We start from the raw sequence: 26013 nt of genomic DNA, 5'->3' as shown, positions 1-26013 counted from the left end.
CAGCCCTGAGCCTCTGCCTCTTCCTTTTCATGTCCCAAGCTGAGCTGGTCTTCTCCCCCACCCAGTCTTTACTCCCCTCACAAACACCAGGTTCCTGTGGGGGTGTGACCGCTTTAGAAGTGGGCGTGGATTCTGTAGAAGTGGGCGTGGCCTATTTTTCAGCAGGCCAACCCTCATGCGGCCGCAGGTAGTTTAGTCTAAGGGATCTCTCTGACAAAGAATTCAGATATGAAGTCATAAAGATGTTCAATGAACTCAACGAAACAGACAGATATCCAGTAACATGACAGAAAAAATAGACAAATTGTGGGAAGAAATGAGAGCAGAAATTGGAAAGCTATGCACAGACATGTCATGAATTAAAGATTCTGTAGATGAACTAAAAAACTCAGTATGTGCCCTCAAAAGTAGAATGACCACAGCTGAAGAAAGAATCAGTGAGCTGGAAGATCAGCTGCACCAAACCAACAGGCAACAACAAACAATGGCAAGGACCTCAAAAAAGCAAATCAGAGTTCTAGGAGATGATTCCAAGAGGAACAGCATTAGAATCATTGGACTACCAGAAGCTCAGGGAAACAATCCCAATGACAAAGCCACTGTTAAACTAATCATCGCTGAAAAATTCCCAGAGCTCAACAATGCAGCCATTCAGATTCAAGGAGCCTGAAGGGTGTCAGCTAAAAGAGACCCTAACATAAACACTCCAAGACATATCACAGTTAGAATGATCGATGCTGCCAATAGAGACACAATACTGCAAGTGGCAAAGTCAAAGAAGGAAATCACAAACGAAGAAGCACCCCTTAGATTCACAGCAGTTCTATCAGAGGAAACCCTCCAAGCCCGAAGGCAGTGGCAAGATATAGTGAAAAAACTCATTGAAATGAATGCTTCACCAAGAATACTCTATCAGGCTAAACACTCACTCAAAATCGAAGGAACAGTACACTATTTTCTAGATAAACAGCAGCTCAGGAACTTCATAGACTCAAAACCAAGCCTAAAACAAGAGCTAAAGGGGCTACTATAAGACCAGACAAATGCTACAACCACAACGGACCCTTACAAAAAGATGACACAAAACCCCATAACAGTAATCTCTCTCAATGTCAACGGTCTAAATTCACCATTTAAGAGACACAGAGTGGCAAAATGGATTCAGAGATAGAACCCAATATTCTGCTGCCTACAAGAAACTCATCTCAACAGTCAGAGCAAACACAGACTCAAAGTCAAAGGATGGAAAACAATCCTGCAAGCAAACAACTCCTTCAAAAAAGCTGGGGTGGCCATACTAGTATCCGACAACATTAATTTCAGGTTGTAAAGATTAGAAGGGACAGCAAAGGATATATTCTCTTCATCAAGGGATACGTACAACAGGAAGAAATCACACTCTTAAATGTATACACACCTAATGAGGGAACAGCTAAATATTTAAAACAACTGCTAACAGATCTTAAGGAGGACATTGCTAGCAACACAATAGTAGTTGGAGACTTCAACATCGCCTTATCACCTCTGGATGGATCAACAAGAACAAAACTCAGCAAGGGATCATTGACTTTGAAAGAAGAAATAGAAGAGAAAGGTTTATAGACCGAAACAGGGATTTACACCCCAAAAAGATAGAATACACATTCTTCTCCAGTGCACATGGAACATTTTCCAAAACAGACCATGTGCTAGGCCACAAAACATACCTAAAGAGAATCAGGAAGATAGAAATAGTATCAACTATCTTTTCAGACCACAATGCACTGAGGATAGAAGCGAATCACACACAGACACGAAGAACCAAATCAAACACCTGGAAATTGAACAACTCAATGCTAAACAATGAGTGAGTCAGAAAGTAAGTCAAGGATGAAATCAAAAGATACCTGGAAACAAATGAGAATGAAGACACGAGCTACAGAACTTATGTGACGCAGCTAAATCCGTATTAAGGGGAAAATTTATAGATCTGCAAGCATATCTTAGGACTGTAGAAAGGATGCACATAAACAACTTGACTTCACAGCTCAAGACCTGAGAAAAGGATCAACAGAAAGAGCTCAAATCAGGCAGAAGGAAAGAGATCATAAAACTTAGAGCAGAAATCAATGACATGGAAACCAAAGAAACAATCCTAAAGATCAATGAAACCAAGAGCTGGTTCTTCGAGAAAATAAATAAGATAGATAAACCACTAGCAACACCAAAAAAGAAACAGAGAGAGAAAGAATCCTAATAAAATGAATCAGAAATGAGAAGGGGGATATCACAACAGAAACCAAAGAAATTCAAAAGATCATCAGGGACTACTTTGAAAGTCTGTATGCCATGAAACAAGAGAACCTAGAAGAAATGGATAAATTCCTGAAATCCTATCATCTCCCAAAGCTGAATCAAGAAGATCTAGAGTACCTGAATAGACCAATTACCATCAAGGAAATTGAAACTGTAATTAAAAATCTTCCCAGAAATAAAAGCAAGTTTTTCCAAACATTTAAAGAGGACCTACTGCCAGTTCTTCTCAAGTTTTTCCAGGAAACTGATAAAACAGAAACTATCCCAAACAGTTTCTATGAAGCCCATATCTCTCTAATACCAAAAGGAAACAAAGACACCACAAAAAAATAAAACTACAGGCCTATATCCCTGATGAACACGGATGCGAAGATTCTCAACAAAATAATAACAAATAGAATAATAACAAAAAGATCATACACCATGACCAAGTGGGATTCATCCCAGGGATGCAAGGATGGAAATCAATCAACATAATCCATCATATCAACAAAAGAAAAGATAAAAATCATATGATCATATCAATTGATGCAGAGAAAGCATTTGACAAGATCCAGCACCCGTTTATGATGAAAACCCTCGCCAAAATGGGGATAGAGTGGACTTTCCTCAATATAGTTAAAGCCATCTACCTCAAGCCTACATCAAGCATCATCCTCAATGGGGAAAAACTGAGAGCCTTCCCCCTAAGGTCAGGGATGATACAAAAATGTCCAATGTCTCCACTGCTGTTCAATATAGTACTGGAAGTACTTGCAATAGCAATTAGGCAAGAAAAAGATATTAAGGGCATCCAGGTAGAAAAGGAAGAAATTAAGCTCTCACTATTTGCAGATGATATGATACTATACTTAGAGAACCCTAAAGCCTCTATCAAGAAACTTCTAGAAACAATAGACTTGTTTAGTAAAGTTGCAGGCTATAAAATCAATACCCAGAAGTTCATGGCTTTCCTATACGCAAATAGTAAAAGAGAAGAAAGTGACATGAAGAAAATAATACCATTCACAATTGTGCCCCAGAAAATCAAGTACCTAGGAATCAGCTTAACTAAGGAAGTAAAGGACCTGTACAAAGACAACTACAAAATGCTACTTCAGGAAATAAAACAGGATATGAGGAAATGGAAAAATATTCCCTGTTCATGGATCAGGAGAATTAACATTGTCAAAATGGCAATACTTCCAAAAGCATTGCACGAATTCAATGCGATCCGTATTAGGATACCCATGACGTTCTTCAAAGAAATGGAGCAGACACTCCTGAAATTTATATGGAACAATAAGCCCCCACGAATAGCTAAAGCAATTTTTGGGAAAAAGAAAATGGGAGGAATCAACCTCCCTAACTTCAAACTCTACTACAAAGCAGTAATAATTAAAACAGGATGGTACTTGAACAAAGGCAGAGATGTAGACCAATGGAAAAGGTTGAATATACTGACATCTCCCCACAAGCATATGATTATCTAATCTTTGATAAGGGGGAGGAAAAGTGAATTGTTTCAAGGAAAGCCTCTTTAATAAATTGTGCTGGTAAAACTGGACGGCTATATGCAAAAAGTGGGCTCAGATCTCTGCCTAACGCCATGTACAAACGTAAGATCAAAATGGATTAAAGACCTTAACATCAGACCAGAATCCACAAGGTAAATTGAAGGCAAAGTTGGCAAAACCCTCCATGACATTGAAGCTAATGGTATCTTCAAAGATGTCATGCCACTGGCCAAGCAAATGAAAACAGAGATAGACTAATGGGACAATCTTAAACTAAGAAGCTTCTGCACCTCAAAAGAAACAGTGACCAAAGTACAAAGACAGTCTACAGAATCGGAAAGGATATTCACCGAATACACATGTGACAAGGGTTGATATCAAGCATATACAAAGTACTGGTTGAACTCCACAAGAAGAAAGTATCCAACCCCATCAAAAAATGGGCAATGAAAGGAATAGAAACTTTCTCAAAGAAGAAATCCAAATGGCTAAAAGGCACATGAGAAAATGCTCCACATCATCAATTATCATGGAGATGCAGATCAAAACCACAATGAGATATCATTTCACACCACAGAGACTGGCCCACATCCACAAGAACAAAAGCAACCGGTGGTGGCACAGATGTGGCAAGAAAGGGACCCTTCTTCACTGCTGGTGGGAATGCCGACTGGTTCAGCCCTTTTGGAAAACAGTATGGATGATTCTCAAAAAATTAGAAATTGAGCTCCCATTTGACCAAGCAATACCACTCCTGGGAATATATCCCAGAGAGGCAAAAAAGTATAGTCGAAGTGACATCTGCACTTGTTTGTTCATTGCAGCACTCTTTACAATAGCCAGAATCTGGAAAAAAATCTGAGTGCCCGAGAACAGATGGCTTGTTAAAGAAATTTTGGTACATTTATACAATAGAGTAGTATGTAGCTGTTAGAAAAGATGAAGTCATGAAATTTATATACAAGTGGTACTACATGGAAAGTATCATGTTAAGCGAAATGAGTCAGAAAGAGAGGGATAGACATAGAAAGATTGCATTCATCTGGGGAACGTAAAGTAACAAAATACGAGACTAACACCCAAAAACGGCGAGATTAGTACCAGGAATTTTGCTCCATGACTTGGAGGCCAGCTACACATGTTAGGGGAAAAGGGAGCTTAGATAGAGAAAGGAGCACCAAATAAAGCATGTTGGGAGGATCCTCCCAGGATGGGAGAAGCATGCTGAAAGTAGATCTTAGACCAAATGTGATTGCCACTCAATGCCTCTTTTACAAATCACAACACACAAAAGGAGAGAGAGAACAAAAGGGAATGCCCTTACACAGAGGAAGGGAGGGATGGGGGTCTGGGGGCTGGGACGGATACTGGGATCCATGGTGGTGGGAAATAGGCACTGGTGGAGGGATGGATATTTGATCATTGTATAATTGAAATCCAAGCACAAAAATTTGTAAGTCTACAACTGTACCTCATGTTGTCTCACTAATAAAAAAATTAAAAAGAATAAAACTAAAAAGAATTAATAACAAAGCTCCCAAGTGTTTTAAATATTGCTGATTTAATTTCCTATTGTTTAAAGAAAGAAAATCTAAAAATATAGTCATGTTAAGTTTCCTGATTAGAAACTTTTATTCCATGTGTCTTTATAGTGGATCTATTACTGAGCTTGAAAATGTTCTTCATGTACTAGAAATTTGCTATGGAAAAATTGCTTATCTTTAAGTTTTTATCTTTAATTTTGTTTTGTTTGGGGCCACACCTAGCAATGCTCAGGGATTACTCTTGGCTCTGCATTCAGAAATTACTCCTGGTTGTGTTCAGGGACTATATGAGATGCGAGTGATGGAACCTGACTCAATTGTGTACAAGACAATGCCTACCCACTGTACTATTTCTCCGGCCACACATCTTTCATTTTTAAATCTTAAAATTGTTGCTTTATGAAATATTGGGAACGAATCTGCACGTAAGTATTTTGGGTGGGGGGGGGTGTAGGAGAATCCCTCTCTTTCCTCCTTCCCTTTGTTGTTTTTGCTGCTGTTGTGATGACTAACTAGGGCTTGCAAACAAGCCTGGCTGTGGTGCTTACACAATTAAAAATGGTGTTTGCCAGAAGTCATACATCAGATTGTGTGGCTCTCATGTTGTGCTCTCATGCTTTTCCAACGATTTACATACATGGCTATGGTATTGATTGAGGTTTCTGCTCTGTAAGTTGTGGGGCTTACACTATGCCTGTCAGAGCTCACACTTCTAGGTCTTGGGAGCACTGTAGCTCTGTACCACTGTCCTCCCGTTGTTCAACGATTTGCTCGAGTGGGCACCAGTAATCTCTCCATTGTGAAGCTTATTGTTACTGTTTTTGGCATATCCAATACACCATGAGGAGCTTGCCAGGCTTTGCCGTGCAGGCAGGATACTCTCGGTAGCTTGCTGGGCTCTCTGAGAGGGATGAGGAATCAAACCTGGGTCAGTTGCATTAAAGGCAAACGCCCTACCAGCTGTTCTATTGCTCCAGCCATCAGATCTTAGTACTCTCACTATTTTTTTTTTTGCAATGCTCACTATGGTTGCATCACTCTGTGGTGTTAATACACAACTGGCTGTAGTGCCATTGAAAATTACTTGTGATACTGTGGACTGCAGATAGCAGAACTTCCAGGTTCACACGCAGAATTGCCTGGCTCATGTTCAGCACATGTAGGTGTCTGGGGAATGAACTAAAGGATCATACATTTGCAAGGCATAAATTCTAAGTCACTGAGCCATTCTTACAGACCCATGCAGATGATTTGCTTTAAATAATGAAGTGAACTACAAATGCACTGCTATTCTTTACTAAGTAGATATTTAATAATTAATTTCTTTAATCAATTTTGGATGGAGTGATAGCACAGAGGTAGGGCGTTTGCCTTGCACGCAGCCAGCCTGGCTGAGCTGGGTTTGATTCCTTCACCACTCTCCAAGAGCCTGGCAAGCTACTGAGAGTATTTCACCCGTGCGGCAAAAAACAAACACTCTCTCTCTCTCTCTCTCTCTCTCTCTATATATATATATATATATATATATATATATATATATATGCCAAACACAGTAACAAGTCTCAAAAAAAATACAAATGAGACGTTACTGGGTTTGTTTGAGCAAAATCGATGAACAATGGGAGGACAGTGTTTTACAGTGTGTTAATCAATTTTGGAAAGTTGAATAGAGATGGAGCATTGTGAAAGCTAACTGCAATCTGTCTAGATGATCCTTTTAGCACATGCTGTGAATTGATTTGCTTTTAGTCATTATAAAATGATCTCCCTGTTGACATAGAACATAGAAGGGTCATTGTAGAATGATCTCTCTTCTGAGATAAATTCTCCAGTGGTCCTTAACCTAAACTATCTGTATAATTGTGTAATTCTTTCTTTATTAAATTGTGTAATTCTTGATCTACTTTATCATAAATAAGTAATCTTAGTTTTGAAGAAATGTAAAATATATTTCAGCCAGATTTTAATTTTAAATTATTTTTTACTCTTGCTTTTTTAATTTAAAAACCTCATGAAGTTAACTTGATCTTCTACCACTTGATGATGAACTGAGAAATTGTTTGCATTTACGATTACTCTTATGCTTATTCTTGCTGAAGTGAGGAATTTTAGGTATTGATGCATGTGTTTTATGAATCTGAACAGAGTACTCAAGAATTTTAAGTGACTTGTAACATATGTATTAAATATTTAAGCAAATAGTTACGTATCTAGTTTGAAAATGAAATTAATTGGGTTATTTATACAATAATGGAATTCTAGATGAGATGTAATCTACACTAAAATGTTTGAATATTGTATGTAAAATTATTAGACAATTTAAAATTATTCAGAACTTTAGAATTATTATAGATAGAGAACACTAATGTTAGTCTAGGATGTCAATATATTTGTAGAAGTATATTTAAACTGAGGGTATTTCAACAGAGCAGGATCTATGGAACAGTCAAATTAAAACTATTTCAAAGTGAGCAGGACACTTGCCTTGCCTGTGACTGAGGTAGGTTGGATCCAGGTAGTCTTTTGAACCCCAACATAAATGATTCCTGAGTGTAGAGCCAGGAGTAAGCACTTAGCACTTCGCGATGTGGCCCCCTAAAAAAATGGGTGTCTGACATGGAGAGACACTTGTAAACACAAAGAAAATAGTTAGTTTATTGCAGTAAGTCTTACCTTGTGACTTTAAAAACCTGGGGCTTTTTTTCTGGTAAGTGACAGGACTGAAAATATTCATTTCTGTTTGCCCTGAAATTGTTGCTTTGTGGTTTTGTGGTTATGCTAAGAGGTAGAGGGTAAGTATGGAGTCAAGTTACCCAGGACAGAATCCCAGTTCTTCATCTCACCAGTTGTGTGAACTGTAGAAATTCATCTAAACATTATCCCCCATTCTCTTTATCTAAAAAACAGGATGATGATAACAATAGTGACGATATCTACAAATTTATTTGATAGAACACTTAAAAAGTATCTTTTATAGAAGTATTTGTTTTATAGATTTATTCATCTCTTTGTAAAGCATTTAGAATTATGCCTGATACACAGCAAAGCTACTACTAGTGTATTTTTTTATAACTATCGGGCTCGAGTCAGACACTCAGACACCTTTAAAGAATTGTGTTTAAAATATATTTGAAAACTACCATCTCCTGGCCATAAGGCAATAGAACTGGAGATCTGGTCCACAGAATGTAGAAGGAGGTGAGGAAAGATGGGAACAGGACGGGCACTGAGACTGTGGTGGAGGGAAGTGGGTACCTTGATGGTAGGTGTGGTATTTGGAATGATGTATACGTAGAACTACCAATAACTATACTATAAATCATAGCACACCCAATAAAGATTAAAATAAACAAGCACCTCCCCTAAACAAAGAACAAAAAAACCCTAACATTTTGACTATTTGTGGGAATAAAGTTTCTGGGCATACAAATTTTACCTAAGAAAAGTAGCATAAGTAATGGAAGAGACAGAATCTTGGATAACTGTCAGTCAAGGAGTCATCAGATCCAGAATCCAAAGACTGGAGCGATAGCACAGTGGGTAGGGCATTTGCCTTGCATGCAGCTGACCCAGGTTAGATTCCTCCATCCCTCTCAGAGAACTTAGCAGGCTACCAAGAGTATACTGCTTGCACGGCAGAGCCTGGCAAGCTACCCATGCCATATTCGATATTCCAAAAAAAAATAACAAGTCTCACAATGGAGATGTTACTGGTGCCCGCTCGAGCACATTGACGAACAAAGGGAGGTCAGTGCTACAGTGCTATAATTATTATTGTTGTATTTAATGAAGGTACCACAGTTAACAAAATTGTTCATAACAGAGTTTCAGGCAAGTGATGTTCCAAAATCAATCCCATGCCTCATGTGAATTTCCTTTCACCAGAATCCCCAGCTGCCTCTGACTACCCTCCCCTACAGTCTGCCTCCTTGACAAGCACATTTTTGTTGTTGTTGTTTTTATGGTTGGGGGCCACATCAGGCTGTTCTCAGGATTTATTCCTGGCTCCACACTTAGGAATTACTCCTGACGGTGTTCAGGCGCTATATGGAATGCCAGGAATCAAACACTGGTTGAACACATATAAAACAAACGCCCTACCTACTGACCTATTTCTTTAGCTCCTGACCAGCACATTTTAAAGTTTAGTTATTGTAGTTTGGGTTTCTTGTTTGCAGTGTTATTGACCCTATGGTTTAAACTCTTCATATATCTGGATGGTGTCACTTATCTGTGGTATGTAGCATGCATGTATCATTACCTAATTTATCTCTTAACATTGTAATATTCTCAGTCTTCCTCTGGATTAGAAAATATTCTCTCTAGGTTCATTTATTTACTTGTTTGTTTTAATTTTATTTATTTTACTGAATACTGAGTATAGGGCATATGGTTACCGTGAAAAAATTAAATCAGAGGTGAGGCACATAGCTCAAGTATTTGGGGTTCATATCTTATACCCCAATTGTTTGGGGTTCTGCTCCATCCCTGTCACTGGACTGTCTCCCCACTCCAAGCATTGAGCATTAATAGCACAGCTTCACCTATGTCCAGGACTAAACTGTCAGGCTTGCACTACATCTGGACTACATATCACAGAGCACTGTCGAAGAGACCCTTATAAAACAAATAAAAATAGAGAAAAGAAAATTGAAATTGTGGCGATACTGACATAGTGAGTTTGAAAATACACTTTTAGACAAAACTTTCAGAAAAAGTAAAACTAGGCTGGAGAGATACTGTTGGGGTTAAGGTGCTGCCTTTATTGCAAATGCTGGTTGGGTTCGTGACACCATATATGGTCCCCTGAGTACCTCTGGGAGTGACACGAACAAACAAGCAAAAAGACAATCATGAACAAAAAGACCCTGCACACACATATATGCAAAATTGAAGAAAATGAGGAAAAGGAAAGCTAGAAACAAAATAAAGAACACACTGATAGGATGGAGAAGTGCAAATATGTTTTTTTAAGGAATGAAAGAAGTGTCTACTAGTTAACATAAAGACAAGGTGAGGAGCAAGACTCCAGGAAAAAAAGAGAAAAAAACATTAAGAAATCCCTCACATTTTGTAAAGGGGGATGTAAAAGCACAAAAATCCTTAAAGGCAGATTTTAAAATGGGGCCTCATGTGACTGGCTTTTGACTGCAAACACTTAAAGTGAAGCTGGTAGGTATACTGCCTCTGCATAACTACAAGCTTAAAAGTCAGGCACATTCCACTCTGGACCTGATCACATCCCAACTTGGAGTGCGGAATTTCTTTCAATTTATGGGGTTCCCTCTCTCTTCCTCTTCTCTCACATTTCCTAAATAAAAACTGTTTTACTTCATACATGTCTGACAAACATGAACATGAATAAAAATTCAGTGGCTCAACCACAACTGAAGCTTTTTTTTTTTTCTAACTCAGGCTAGTTTGGATTTTCCATTGTTGCAAGTTGGATAGGAGGAGAAAGAATGCTACTCCTGTGTTCTTTCAGAGGCACAGGATGAATGCAACTCTCATCTTCAAAAGGTGTTTTGGAAGAAAGCTCTGGCCATCAATATTCTGGGCAGAGCAAGGAATGGATTTCAATATCCAGAACTGAAGATAAAACACAATTAGTCATTTCTGCATGCTCACAGTTAGTCGGGATACAGCAATATGATTGAAGCTAAATGCAGAAAATTTGGAGAAATGTGGTCTTGAGGTAGCATCATAAAGAAGAGAAGAATGTGTTCTGATAAGAAGCTAGCAGTCTCAGTCAGTGTTGCTGATACTTCCTACCCATAGAATTTACACAGATACAAATACTTCCTGTCTCTGTCATTTTCTCTCTTCCATCTCTCTGTCTCTGTCAGGTTCTCTGTATCTCTGTCTCTGTCACACACACACGTACACACACACACACACACACACACACACACACACACAATTTTCTAGCTTTCCCCAAATGGAAAGATCTGGAAAATGAATCCCACATGACAGCAATTTGTTGGAATCAAGTGTTACCTTTACCTGACCCTTGGAATTTTCTGAACAGTCAAAATTTTTAAACAATGTATTATAATAAATACATATGTCTTAAACATGTTTTCAGATAAATACAATTCTAGCAAATGTATCTGTTAAAGCAAGGGTTATGTTACTATAATAAGGTTATTCAACACTGAATGACTTTAATATAGTAGTAGAAGATTTTCACAGAATAGTTCAATAGTAGGTGATGGTCTAGAGTGGGTTAGCAATAACTTTTTTTTCTTTATACAAAGATAAATTATACTATCCCCACATTCCAGTTGAAAAGTGGGGTGCAGGTGGAGAGAAATAAGGTAGTAGAACACAAACAGCACTATGTTTAAAGAGACAACTGTAGTTGAATTCATAGTTAATACTCAACGTTTTTTTGATCCGTATTGAGTCACATAGTTTTATAGAGCTCCAAGATGGCCTAAAAATATACTCTGTAATTGGACAAGTATTCAGACAAACACAGAACTTCTACTAGTAAAAGTGATGAAAGTATAAATTCTTGGCATTAAAGTAGCCTCTGACTCCATAAACAAAGAAAATAATTAGTTGAAATAGAAGTGATGCTGGTGTAATATTGCATTAGTAGCTTCTTCTACATAACAAACCTTCCCAAACTCTACTGCCAGAAACAACAAACACTTATTACTCATGATCCTATTAATTAGTTGAGCACTTTCTCCTGTGTTTCTGACTTAACTGGGACAGCATGATCCAGGATGGTCTCATTAGGTTGACCTGTTTCTGACTTATATAATTTCTAATCCCTTGCCTGATAGTCCAGATTTCATTTCATAGATATCTCTGAGTTCCATAGAATATCAAATGTGCAAGCTCCAAATCAAAAGCAAATTTCAGGCCTCTGCCTGCATATATTTGCTAAAGTTTCATTGGCTAAGGCAATTTACAGAGCTATCCTCAGATGCAAAGATAGACTCTAGCTCTTGTAAGTAGATCACTGTCACTGTCCTCCCATTGTTCATCGATTTTGCTCGAGTGGGCCCAGTAATGTCTCTATTGTGAAACTTGTTGTTACTGTGTTTGGCATATCGAATACGTCACGGGTAGCTTGCCAGGCTTTGCCATGTGGGCGAGAAACTCTCGGTAGCTTGCCAGGCTCTCCGAGAGGGGCGGAGGAATCGAACCTGGGTCATCTGGGTTGGCTGCATGCAAGGCAAACGCCCTACTCGCTGGGTTGCAATATTATATTGTAAAGAATACATGTAGGACCTGGAGACATGGCCCTTGTGTGTGAGGCTCTGTATTTCATACCCAGCTCTACAAGTCTGTCTATTCCTCCAAACAAGAACACACATGAAAAAGAAGCATTTGCAATCATTTTTATAATCCACTAAAACTAAGAAGAAATCTATTAACCATTGGGTTCATATTTTTTTATAAATAAAGTATTATGTTGACTATTCAAACAAATAAACTAAATTAAAAGTAAGAATATAGAGCTTTATTATTATGGTATTTGTTCCTTAAAGAGGAAATGATTGCTCACCTTTACTTTTATTTTGAAATAGGGATTTTTTTAGATAATATAAAAATGCAAACCATAGTAAAAGGTTGATACATAAAATATAGATTACAAACTGCTTTCATTAGAAGAAAAACACATTGATATTAAGACTACTTTCATGAGAAAAAATAACAATATGAAACAGCAAGCAAAGATTGAATAGCTGTGCTGCACATTTGAACAAACTAGGCTATAAAACCTAAAACTCCACAGAGTAGTAAACTCAAAAGAACTACAGAAAAAAAAAATGTGAAGAGTCATTTCACTCAGAGGTCAGTAGAGATATCTAAAAAAAAACTTAGTTTGTCAGTCACTGGGGTCTAATAAGCTCAAGTTGTATTTCAGCTATCATTTTCATCTCTAAAGACTGGCAAAATTTTTTTAAAAACAGACAATAGTGAATGCAGTAAAGCAATAAGCAATAAGAACTCATACATTTCACTCAGGAAATACTATAAATAGGTTGAAAATTTATTTGGTACTGTTTTATGAGACCCAGTAACAATGATGGGTCTCATTCTCCTAACCCTGAAAGAGCCTTGAATATGGCACTTTTTAAAAAATCTCAGGGCTAGGACGAAGGAGACATTACTGGGGCCTGCTCGAGGCAATCGACGAACAACAGGATGGTCATGATCGTGATCGTTTTATAAAGCTAAAAATATGTATTTCCTAAGAGCAGAAAGTCACTCCTAGAGAAACACCATCATTTCTTCTTTGTTCATCGGGAAACTTGTATAATGCCATCCATAGCAGAAGTGTCAGTAGAAGAGAATGTCTGCAGAGAACCTAAATTGTCACTGTCTTGACACTATACAAGTTTTTATTTCTAATTGAGGCAATGTTGCTTCACAAGAGTGCATATGTCATAGGGTTGCAATGTTCACCTCTTTCAAATGTGAGTTACCTCACCACACCACTACCAAATTTCCAGCGTCTCTTCACAAACAATCATTGATCTCTCTCTTAACTTTGCACCCTAACTCCCCAGCCCAGTTCTACTGACATAATCTCAGGGTCTGTTTCTATTTGGTTTGTATAAGACATAAGAGTCAGAGGACTCATGAGCAATTCTAATAGGGCCCAGAAGCCACTACCAGTGATACTCAGAGATCTGGGCTGGGACAGTTCAATGTGAGGATCAGAGAATGCTATGCTGTCAACCTAGTAGTTCTGGGGGTCTCCAGGTTTACAACTGGGGTGTTGTGGCCCAGTCATTGCGGGTATTGAACTGAGGTCCCAAGCGTGCTTAGGCCCTGAACCATTGAACTCTCTCTCTGTCCCCTGTACTTAAAATGTTTCCTTTTAACTTCTGGGGTATTCTGGGGTATTTGGAACCACACCCTGCAGTATTCCGACTACTCCTGACTCTGCTCAGGGATCAATCTTAACGGTGGTCAGAGGGATTATATGGAATATTCCAGATTGAACCAGGGTTGAGCACATGCATGACAAGTGCCTTATCCCTGTACTATTTCTCTGATATCCCCAAACTTCTTTCTTAACTTGTTGATTGTGCAGATAAAAAAGAAACATAAACAATCACTACAAATGTAAATATCAATAAACTTTTTTTCCCAGCAAGATGAATTCAGTATGGATACCTTTATAAACAATTTTCCAGTATGCAACAGATTTAAAAGTAATGTATATTCAATGAAGAGTCACATACATCTTGTAAAATTGTTAAGCAGGAACCCAGTATTATAAATAAAAGAATACCAGCATAATGGTGTGGGAGACTAGATGGGATACATTTGTGTGAGTAACAATATACAATATTACTTTAAACTAATAATTAGCATATTACTCATATATAGTATTTGGATGCATATTCATTAATATGTATCTATACTTTATAATTTTATAAAACGGGATGACATATCATGTTTTATAAAATGGGTGGTATGATATTAGTTTTAATTGGAATAATTAATTTTATAGTGCCAGGGATTAAATTCAGAACCTTATACATGCAAAGCAAGGACTCTACCACTGAGCTATATACTTGATTCAGTTGTAATTTTTGTTTCTTTGTTTTTTTTTTTTTTGAATCACACCTGGTGGTGCTAGAAGGCCACTCCTGGCTCAGTGCTTGTGGTTTTCTCAGGGAATCTTGTAATAAGTATCACACTGGATACTCTGGCATGTAAAGCACACACACTAGCCCTCTGAGCTATCTTCCTGGCTGAGTTATGATTTTTAATTAGGTGTTCTCAAAATATTCCACTGCACTTTCTTCTGAGGTCTGGGGATAGTCAAAATCCCCCTCTGTTTAAAACAGCATCGAATGTCTTTAAATTCTCTAGTGACATAAAAAACTTTGTCGCTAATTTTACATTCTACTCCATGATTTTCAGTGATTATCTTAATATTATAATAAAGCCATTACCCTAGAAATCTAGTAGAAATGAAGTTCTAGGGAAATGAATCACTAAAGACTATGGCTTTGAGGAATCTCCAGCAAATATAAATATTTTACATGGTAAATACAGGTTTGCTGTAACAGGAGTCAGTGTTTAAAGTTTCAAAATTATGTGATGATTCAATAAAGAAAGCAAAGCAGTGAGTTTCAGTAGGAAGAAATTTATATGAAAACATAAAAAAGGATATATTTTAACTTAGAACATATTATCAAGCCACATACAACATCATATTATAATTGCTAGTTTCATTCGCTACATGTCCATGTCCTTCTGGTCAGAACTGTTCATTTTTTTTTATCACTGAACCTCAGAAAAATGAGTCAAAATACTATGTTCTAAATTCCAGGCTGCCTTAATAACACCAAATCATTAAGATTTCAAGTTTGGCAGTAGAGGAAAAAATCCTGGTATAGAAAAGCATTGCTGGTATTAACAACAGTACCATATTCCCTAAGTTGGTCTTTTCCTTATCAATAATCACTAAGGTCATTTCCTTGTTGGTGTCAGGAAACACTAAGCAATTCTTAATTCTTGCTGAAATTAGTGGATATAATCTTGTTCCTTTATACAATACATTATGACAGGAAGCTTTTAAAAAAATTTAAGTTTAGTGTCTGATTACTGTTGCTCTCCAATCAGTCCTCAGTTCAAATTCATGCTTATAGTTTTGCCTAGTTCTGTCTGATTTCAGTAGGAGTGCGACTATCTTTTTCTTCCCACCTCATAATTCCAACCCATAGAGTTTACACACATCCAAATACTCCCTTCCTCTCTGTCAGTTTCTCTCTCTCCATCTCTCTGTCTCTACCAGTATCTCTCTATCTTTCTCTCTCTGTCTCTCTCTTTGTCTCACACACACACATGCACTCTCTTCTCTCTCTCTCCCTCCCTCTCTCTCTCTCTCTCTCTCTCTTACACACACACACACACACACACACACACACACACACAATTTTCTAGCTTTCCCCAAATGAAAAGATCTGGAAATTGAATCCTACATGACAGCAATTTAGGGTGTAAATTTAGGGTATAAACTCAAGAGAGTATGAATACAGAAGATAAATTATTCCATTTCTTCCACTGTATAAATTCTGCCTTTGAAGTAATTTTTTTTTTAGTCTTAAGATCTACATAGTTTCCAGATAGTAAAAAATATTTACTCTTGTCTTCAGTAGATACTAGTTACAAATGAACAGTTACATAGAGACAAAACTATTTAACATCAATATAAGAGGTAGATAAACTTGGGGGACAATAAAAAGAGATTAGGATGGTAGAATGGTCTATCAGTACATTTTCAATAGAGATAGTTTAATAAATATTTGTTGAATAAATAAATCAGTAAATATTTTTGGAGCTTATTCTGAAGAAAATTTACAGAAGAAAATTAAGAAATGAAAACATAGGAAGTTGAAAAGTAAGAAAAACAACCAATGTTTGAAAAGAGTCATATTGATCAAATGACTTTTGTTGTCAACTTTTTCTTGAAGCTTAGTTGTGTAATTATTTTTTAATTAATTAGTTCTTAAACTTCTATTATTGAATCTCCATGAATTACAAATTTGAATACAATTTTTATGGGGATTATTTGTATGGCCTAATTAAGCTTCTTTGCTAATGGGAAAGCTGCTTATTATGTTTTCCAAGTGAGAAAGAGATTCAGATTTGATATATCTATTTTAATTATGGAAGTCTAAACACATGAACATGTTAGGAGCACCTGTAAATTTTGTCTTGCTCATGTCAAATGAAATGAGCACATGATACACAATTTAAAAAATAGGATGGATAACTATGAAAAATAGGTTTAAAAGAATCATCCATTCACTCGCCTACCATTTATTATGCATTTTTGTGTGAATACTCTCTTCTGTTGTGGGAATACACAGGTTACTTAGTCATATTCCTAATAGCCTAGAATCTAATGGGCATGAAGAAAAATATAGAGTAAAGAAGCTAATGTTAACAAGGTATACAAGCAAAAGTATTGAAAGTGTTAATGTAAGAACTATTAAATTTGAATATCAATTGTAAAATAGAAATTGATGGACATGAGGAATTAGGCTACTCTATAATATTAGGCCATTATAAAGACTAGCAAGTGTCTCTAAGTAACCAAAGTTTTACTATTAATGTCAGTGGACTCACGTAAGATATAACCCCTGATTAAAAACTAGAGTTTAATGGTTTCAGAGATAATATCCTGCTAGAAAAAAGTGCAAGGAGGAAGGATAATCAACAGTTGCAGAGGTCGGTTTATATTATCTTATCCTTATTGACAAAAGGAGTAACAAGGAATCATGATAGTGGGGCACTGATTTCCTAGGAAAAGAGTCTGAGTATATATGTGAGTGAGTCAAGAGAAGAGCTAGGAAGGTAGCAAAGTTTTGAAAAAAAGTAAGGGTGAGACAGGGGAGAAGCAAACTGCCAATATTTCAGAGGAAAACTTAAATACTTTAATCTTTGAATGGCCAGAATGTTAGTACAGTGGATAGGGCATTTGTTTGCCTTGCACGCGGCTGACCTGGGTTCAATCCTCAGCATCCCATATGGTCCCCCATGCACTGTCAAGAGTAATGCCTGAGTGCAGAGCCAGGAGAAATCCCTGGTGTCACCCCAAAAGAGAAAACAAAAACTTCGCTATCACTGGACACCTTCGCTTTGTTGGTTGCATGACTGCAACATCTTACAATTAATAGCACAGTCCTCCCGTTGTTCTTTGATTTGCTCGAGCAAGCACCAGTAGCGTCTCCATTGTGAGACTTGCTGTTACTGTTTTTGGCATATCGAATATGCCATAGGGAGCTTGCCAGGCTCTGCCATGCAGGGGGAATATTCTCTGTAGCTTGCCAGGCTCTCCGAGAGGGATGGAGGAACCAAACCCAGGTTGGCCGCGTGCAAGGCAGATGCCCTACCCACTGTGCTATTACTCCAGCCCCTTACAATTAATATGTAAATAAATTTCTATCATAATTTAACATTTGGAAGTTAAAATTTGACAAAAAGGACTTAGAGTAAAATGTAGACATGTAAGGGATTACTATTATATTTATTAGTTTTAGAGTAACTTCCAGTCTAAGGTAGAAAAAAAATCTTATAAAATGATTTAAATACTTATTCAGTCTATATGCAGTTATTAAATGCTTGCTATGACTACAGTATTAATCTGGATTATAAAATTAATCTAATATTTCACTTTAACTATTCTAAGGAAATTCTAATGGTTTTCAATTATTGTTACTTACTACTAATGCATATAGGATACAATATAGGGGTCAGAGTGATTGTATAATAGTCACCTTGCCCCCAGTGCAGCTGACCAGGGCTCAGTTCCCGCCACCCCAAATGGCCCCCCAAAACCCACCAATGTAATCCCTAAACACAGAGTCAAGAGTTAACCCTGAGCACAGGCAGATGTGGTCCAAAACCAAAACCAAAAATAAATAAATAAAAATACACAGTGTAAAATATTAGGGAATGTTTCTTAAGGAATTTATCTGAAAAACCCTATACATCTGCATTAGTTAAAGCAAGAAAAAGAAATAAGTAGCTTTCTTTGTTGCTATGGCAAAACAACCTCATTCGTTTCAGTTCGTGGGTGCAGAGTGAGACTGTAGATAGAAGTAGTTTTCTACTCATTGCCATTTTCCTCCTCTTCCTTACTGTGAGAATTCTAACATCATCAGAAAAGCCATGGTCCCCATTAAAAATCATTTCTCTCTTTAGATTCTTGATATTATCATAGGTCATATAACAATGTGTTTACTGGCGAGATGCAGAAGAAATTTACTAATGAGAAAGCACAGACACCTCTTTGATGTCATTAACCTTTGTTCCTCCTGATTTCTACTCAGAGCAGTGCATCCAAACACCTTGTAGCCAAGGATGAGATGGCCTCTGAACCATAACAGAGAAAGACCTTAGTGTGGATCTCTGACCATCTTGCAGTGCCTAATATCTTAGGCCTCCCACCTGAGACTTCCTTGTTATGTGAGAAAAATAAGTCTCCATCTGTCTTCTGCTGTAACCAGAAAATTTCTGTTTTGCAAAATTGACAAAAGTTAGGGTCCAAACAACACTTCAAAAGAAGAAAGAAAAAGAATGTTAGCACATTCTAAAGAAAAAGAAGAAAGGTACTAGCATATAAGAGCTAGCATGATTAGTCTCAGTGCCTTGTAAGCAAATTCTGGACATGACATAGAACTTCATTCTAAGAAATGCTGCATTGCCACTGTTCTAGATTGAACAGATGGTGATATTGTATTAACAGATGTTAACGATTCTTAGTCAAAACATGATTTACCAGAGTTGAAGCTGAAATATATAAAAAAGGTTTTCAAAAGTCTTACTCTGTTGCTTTCTTTTTTTAAGGGTCACACCTGGCAGTGCTCGGGGCCTCTGGGATACTCCTGGAAGTACTCTGGTATTATGCGGTACCTGGGATAGGGATTGAGCCCTTAACATATATATGAGTAATATATGGTCCCAAATAAAAAAATTATGAGCTTGCTCTCTCTCTTAGTAGGTATAAATTTAAAATTCCTTTTCAAATTTTTTTTCACACCACTGACACCTTTAACTTCCTCTTCCAGAACATTCTCCTTAGGCAATCTTAGTAAAACTAAAATTCTAAGAGAAATAAGTAAGTCAAATTAATTGCCAGATCTTAAATCTCTTAGCTTTATGTCAAAATAGTAATTATATATTATATAACAAGGTTTTTAATATATATACACATACATATATACACATATGTATATATGTATATATATGCACATATATATATATTTATATACCCATACATGATATCCTAGTTTTGAAGAAATAAAGTCTGTCCAGCTTGGAGTAAAAGGTTAGCAAATCTCTTTTATGTTGGACAATATTGTAATAGAACATAGGGCCTGGGGGAAATGGGTTAATAATTTTTCTCAAAGTAATTTTTTATAAATGTTGTATACAGTGTCTAGAGAACAGAATACCTGGCAAATACATTAACTTGTTCCCATGAGGAGCTCTTAACTCTGATGTAAATCTGTAGAAGCAAGTCTGATTCCACACTGATTGATAATACAAAATATGTCTTTGTGGGCAACATTAATTTCTAAAACTTCAATTCATCTTCACATAGTACACAAATTAGTTTTGTTGAGTGTGATATTTGGGCCAAACCCAATGTTCCAGTGGTGCTCAGGGCTTACCCCTGGCTCTGTATTTCAAGATCATTCTTGCCAGTGCAGTGGATCATGTGACATTAGGATTTGAACATGGCTGTCCCTGTGCAAATCTAGACCTTCCTAAAATGCTGTACATAGTAGTTTGAATTTTTGCTTATTTTGTTTGGGGACCTTACCTAGCAATCATGTGTCACTTCTAGCAGTGCTCAGGGGTCTATGTGATGCCAGAGATTGAACTCAGGTCAGTCACATGCAAGGCAAGCACCGTACTTATTTGATACCTCTCTAGCCCCTAGTTTGATACTTTTAATTTTTACTTCAAGTATGCTGTATTTTTACTTATATTTTTACTTATATATTTTGTATTTCAACTAAATCTTGTTACCTGTTCTAATATGGAGGCAAGGCTTAATGCTCTTATTTTAAAATGAGGGAATTTGAGGTTTCAAGAGACTGGGTCATTTGCTATATGCCACAGAGCTAATAAGTGACATAATTAGGATTGGAGAATATACATTTTTTAAAAAAAATCCATGTTTTTGTAGTTTTTTGCAAAGTAAAATGAGATATTTATTCTCCAAATCACACTATAATATAATTAGACATTACTCAATCATTAGAACGATAGAGTAAGTTGCTAATGGAAGAATCCAAAATAACAGCAAATTATGTGAAGTTCTACTGTAAAACATACAACAAAAAAGTAATTAGTTTAAGTTCAATTGTAAAACATTGAACAAAAAAGTAAATAGTACTAGCATGGTATTGTTCAGGAAAAAGAAAAAATAAGATGGAAAAGTTAAGTTTTCTGCATAATAACAGAGACAGAGACTAAAGGAGCCCCATGTTTTTATGGATGAACAAAAAAATTCTACAGTTGTTTTTGTTTAATGTTCTACTAAGTATAACATGATCATTTGATTGTTAAGATCAGTATTAAAAACTATCTCTATGTGATAAGTAACAGGAGGTTCACTCCATGGCTTGAAGGCCAGATGCACATGCTAGGGGTAAAGGCAGCTCAGATAGCGAAGGGAGCACCAAATAAAGGGTGTTGGGCGGATCCTTCCAGAATGGGAGATACATGCTGAAAGTAGACTATAGACAGAACATGATTGCCACTCAATGCCTCTTTTGCAAACCTTAGCACCCAAAAGGAGAGAGAGAACAAAAGGGAATTCCCTGCCATAGAGGCGGGAAGGGATGGGGGGAACGTGGGGGTGAGAAGGATACTGGGATCCTTTGTGGTGGAGAATGGGCACTGGTGGAGGGATGGGTATTCTGTCATTGTATAACTGAAACCCGAGCACAAAAATTTTTAAGTCCACAACTGTACCTCATGGTGTTTCACTAATAAAAATTTTTAAAAATTATCTCTATGAATAAATTCAATGTGGGAGAGCATGTTTTGCAGTTATTGAGAGTCTAATTTCTCAGGTACTATCAACTAAGTGGGAAGATATAGAATCTATTGACTCTACTCATACTAACACAATTAGGTTTGACAAAGAAGATTTTGTCTGATTGACTAGAAGTTACTAAGATGATTGCTATAATTTATGATGTGTGACAATCATAGCTAAAAACCTAATCTAGTATACTGCTGAGTTTCTGAGCACAGTATTAAGCAATAATTGGTTTGGAAAAGAATATGAAATGAGGGGATATCTTGAAACATATTCAAAGCGGCATAATCATATTTGTTAAAATAAATTTTAAGAGAGATGGACTGTGGGTAGTTTGTCACAACTAGAGTCAGGAAGCTTTTATTCTTATTTCAGCAGAAATGGTTTTAAAAGCTTTAGGTGGCAATGTCATTGGGTTATTGGGTTAACTCATAAAATTTCAGTTTTAAGTTAACTCATAAAATTTCAGTTTTAATATCAAAATAAGCAGTTTTTTCATATAGGTTTACAATATATGGACAAACTTGCAGGCTATCGAATGTAGCCTGCCCACAGGGCAGAGTCTGGCAAACTCCCCGTGGCGTACCAAATATGCCAAATACCAGTAACAATGATGGGTCTCATTCTCCTAAAGAGCCTTGAATATAATCTCAGGGCTAGGATGAAAGAGACGTTACTGGGGCCTGCTCGAGACAATCGACGAATAACAGGATGATGAATGAATGAATGAATGAATGAATTACAATATAATAGTTTATCAGGACATAAAATAGTTTATCAGGACATAAAATATTACCTGGGCATGAAATAAAATATTAAATGGTCCAGGAGAAGATCAATATAAAATGAGAGTAACTGTATAGTGAAAGAGTCTTGCAGGATCAGTAGCACCAAAATCACCTATAAAGTAAAAGAAATTATATGTGCTATGACACCAGTATAAACCCACAGATATGATACTCTGAGGTCTAACCCCAAATTTTGCCTTCAATAAGGATCCACATAATCATGTTTTAGTTAGAAATTGCAACCGAGGGCAATCAAAGTGAGATAAAAAGAGAAGAAAGACACAGAATTATAGGAAGCAATGCAAGAAGCTCAGACAATAAGTACAGTACATGTATAATACCATGCAGAATATCTTTAGACATATTACATGAAAGAACATGCTCAGGTACCTTTATGGGAGAGAGAGAGAGAGAGAGAGAGAGAGAGAGAGAAAAAGGAACATCTTCGTGATTTTCTCCTGTTTCTTGTTTTCCACTGATCAAAAGTTACCATTCCAAAAGTTATTCTCCTCACATTTCTGAGTTGTATCATCTCATTCACTTGTTAGTGCTTCAGTAAGACGCAACCAGTGTTTATGGTGTGATATTTAATTCTTATTAGGGAGTACAAAGAGGAACTGAAAGTTCATGTTGTGCAGCTAGTAAATAACAAATGGTGTGTTACTTAATAATAATCTAGAGAAAGCTAGGACTGTGTGACCCACACAAAGCAAGCCACCTGCAGGAGTAGCTAAAAGAGAATCAACAAGTGAGGATTTGAGAGATAATGATAATAAAATGTGATGGTACACATAAGGTATATATGATAACAATGAACAGTAAATGAAAGTTCAAATCAGAAGCTTGCAGCTATATTCAATGGATGGTCGGAAATTCAGAACCAGAACCATTTCTGGAGAAACAAGTGTCTGAAGACAAAAAAATTCATACCTATCTATATAAAGAGTTACAAGCCCAGTTGGCATAGAATAAAACATATGCAAACGTGGACTTTGGAGACAGGATAAGTTGCACTTAAGATACAATTATACATAATCTTATGTCATTTGCTTAATGTTTCTAAGCCTAAAATTTCCTCTTCTTCTAAATTTAATTCCCAAAGCGGCGTATGATTGGGCCATACCTGGTAGTACTTAAGGCTTTTATTTATTTATTTATTTAAATTTGCTAGGAAATTCTTTTATTTCTTTAAAATAGATTTATTATTTTCTTTTAGTCACAACGAAATTACAAAGTTATTCATGATTAGGTTTCAGGCATACAATTTTACTGAATCCCTTCACTCCTGACTGTTTGCTCAGAGTTCACTCTTAGAAGGGCTCAGGGGACAATACTGGGCTGTCAGTAAGAATCACACCAAGGTCTGTCACTTGCAGGCAAGTGCTATCCATTCTACTATCTCTTTGGTCCCAGAATTCTATTTCTTAACATGAGGAGGATGATGTTATGGAGTTAATATTCACAAATCATTTGACACAATGCTGTGCATAAAGTAAATGCTGAACACTCTGGGAATTATTATGCTAGTCATCATTATTTTACAATACCCATGTAGTATTCCTAATGTCTTTTCCTTTCCAGGCTGTCCCCAGGTTGCTCTCTTATGCTTCTTGGGTAGGGCGTACTGTTTCTGACTGAATTCTTTAGTTACTCTCAGAGGCAGTTTCATTTGTATACTCTGTACTGAAGTCACAGACACAGAAACGGTTTGTAGCCCTCCGCAGGATGTTGACACATTAAACTCCAAGGTAGCAACACCAATGGCCCATTATTTATGTAGCTTTCAATGTGCAATAACGTTTAAGAATCACTGAACTATTTATGTACCAGCATAAACTATGTGTCCTCATTAACACTGAGGATTGAATTGAACTTGCATTTATTACCTCTGCTCATTAAGGAAAAAAATGCAAAACCACTACAATATCATAATCTTCCTGCTTTGCAAGTTCAATGCTCGAGTTACTTTATGTCCTTACTACTGCCTCTTATGCTATGATTTCATTTCCTTATTTGAGAGACATTTGGTAGTACTAAGGAGCTTTACTTCCTTATTATTAAGAAGGAGGTGAGGTTTGAAGTTAGAAATGAAATCAGTTGTACATAAATAATTCTACATGCAAAGGAATAAATGTAATACAAACTAAATTTATGAGCTATTAAGCTAATGAATAAATAAGGAAAGTGATAAAGAGAAAGGGATATGTATTAGAATAAAATATAGCACTTGTTCAGGGTGGTTAAACAAATGTAGAAACACTGATCTTATAAGTAATTCAAGACTACACTGAAAGCATGAAACTGGGATGAGAAGTTCTACTGTTAGACGTGCTGAGCTCACATATGTGAGCTCCTGCAATGGAGGATTAGAGCAAAACAAATGTCTTTTGTATTTTGAAACCATTTATTTATTTTAAATAAGAATCAAATAAAATAATGGAGAAAAATACCGTCAAAGAGATGTTTGGATTTTTTTATTTGAAGAAATGTATTTCAACAAGGTGATGAAAAGTTTATAGCATTCTTGACTGCTAGTATTTTGAGATTAACTTGAAAGTGAAAGATTTTTATACCTTTGATGTGTCACCATATAATTTGTAGCATTTCAATTCACAAGAAATACTAGGTATGCTAAGCTACGTGACAAGAAACCTGTAGCAAGTGTCAGAGTGAATTAAGGAATTTCAGGCCTCGTGAATTTATGGTTAGGGAGAAGACAAGGAAGTCCACTCGAGCCCTGATAACAGGCTTTACGAGAGCTTGGAGCTGATGAAATAAGATAAATAAATAACAAGAATAGAAGGATAGATACAAAATGGTTTTAATTATATATAACAGAAAGCTAAAAAGAACCAATACACTATTAACACAATAAAAGGAAAAACCTTCAATACATAGGAAGATGTATTTAATATTATATACGACGTGTATTATTTATAAGTAAATTTCAAATATCTACACCTTAATTTATAGATTATAATTCCATCAAAATTCCAGGAACGTTTAGTGACTTTAAAAATTGATCTTAGGGAGAATACCATCAGAAAAAACCCTCCCATAATCTGGAAGCTTTATGGCTTTCTTTCTTCCATTACCTTTTCTTAAATAATAGTCTACTGTTTGCAAAAAAAAAAAAATAATAAAAAGTCTTTAAAGTTATTTGGAAACATCAATGTATGTGACTAGTTAATTTTAAAAGGAAGAAAAGAAGAATTTGTCCAAACTGAACTTATAGTTCATACTATTGTCTCAAGGTATCCAGTACTATTGTACTATTGTACAGGGGGCTAAGGAATCAGCTCAAAGGACTGAAACACATACAGAGATGCACTTTCAACCTTGAT

The sequence above is a fragment of the Sorex fumeus genome, unplaced genomic scaffold, assembly GCF_029834395.1.
Source record: "Sorex fumeus unplaced genomic scaffold, SorFum_2.1 ptg000054l, whole genome shotgun sequence".
NCBI lineage: Eukaryota > Metazoa > Chordata > Mammalia > Eulipotyphla > Soricidae > Sorex > Sorex fumeus.
This window is presented reverse-complemented; position numbering follows the sequence as displayed.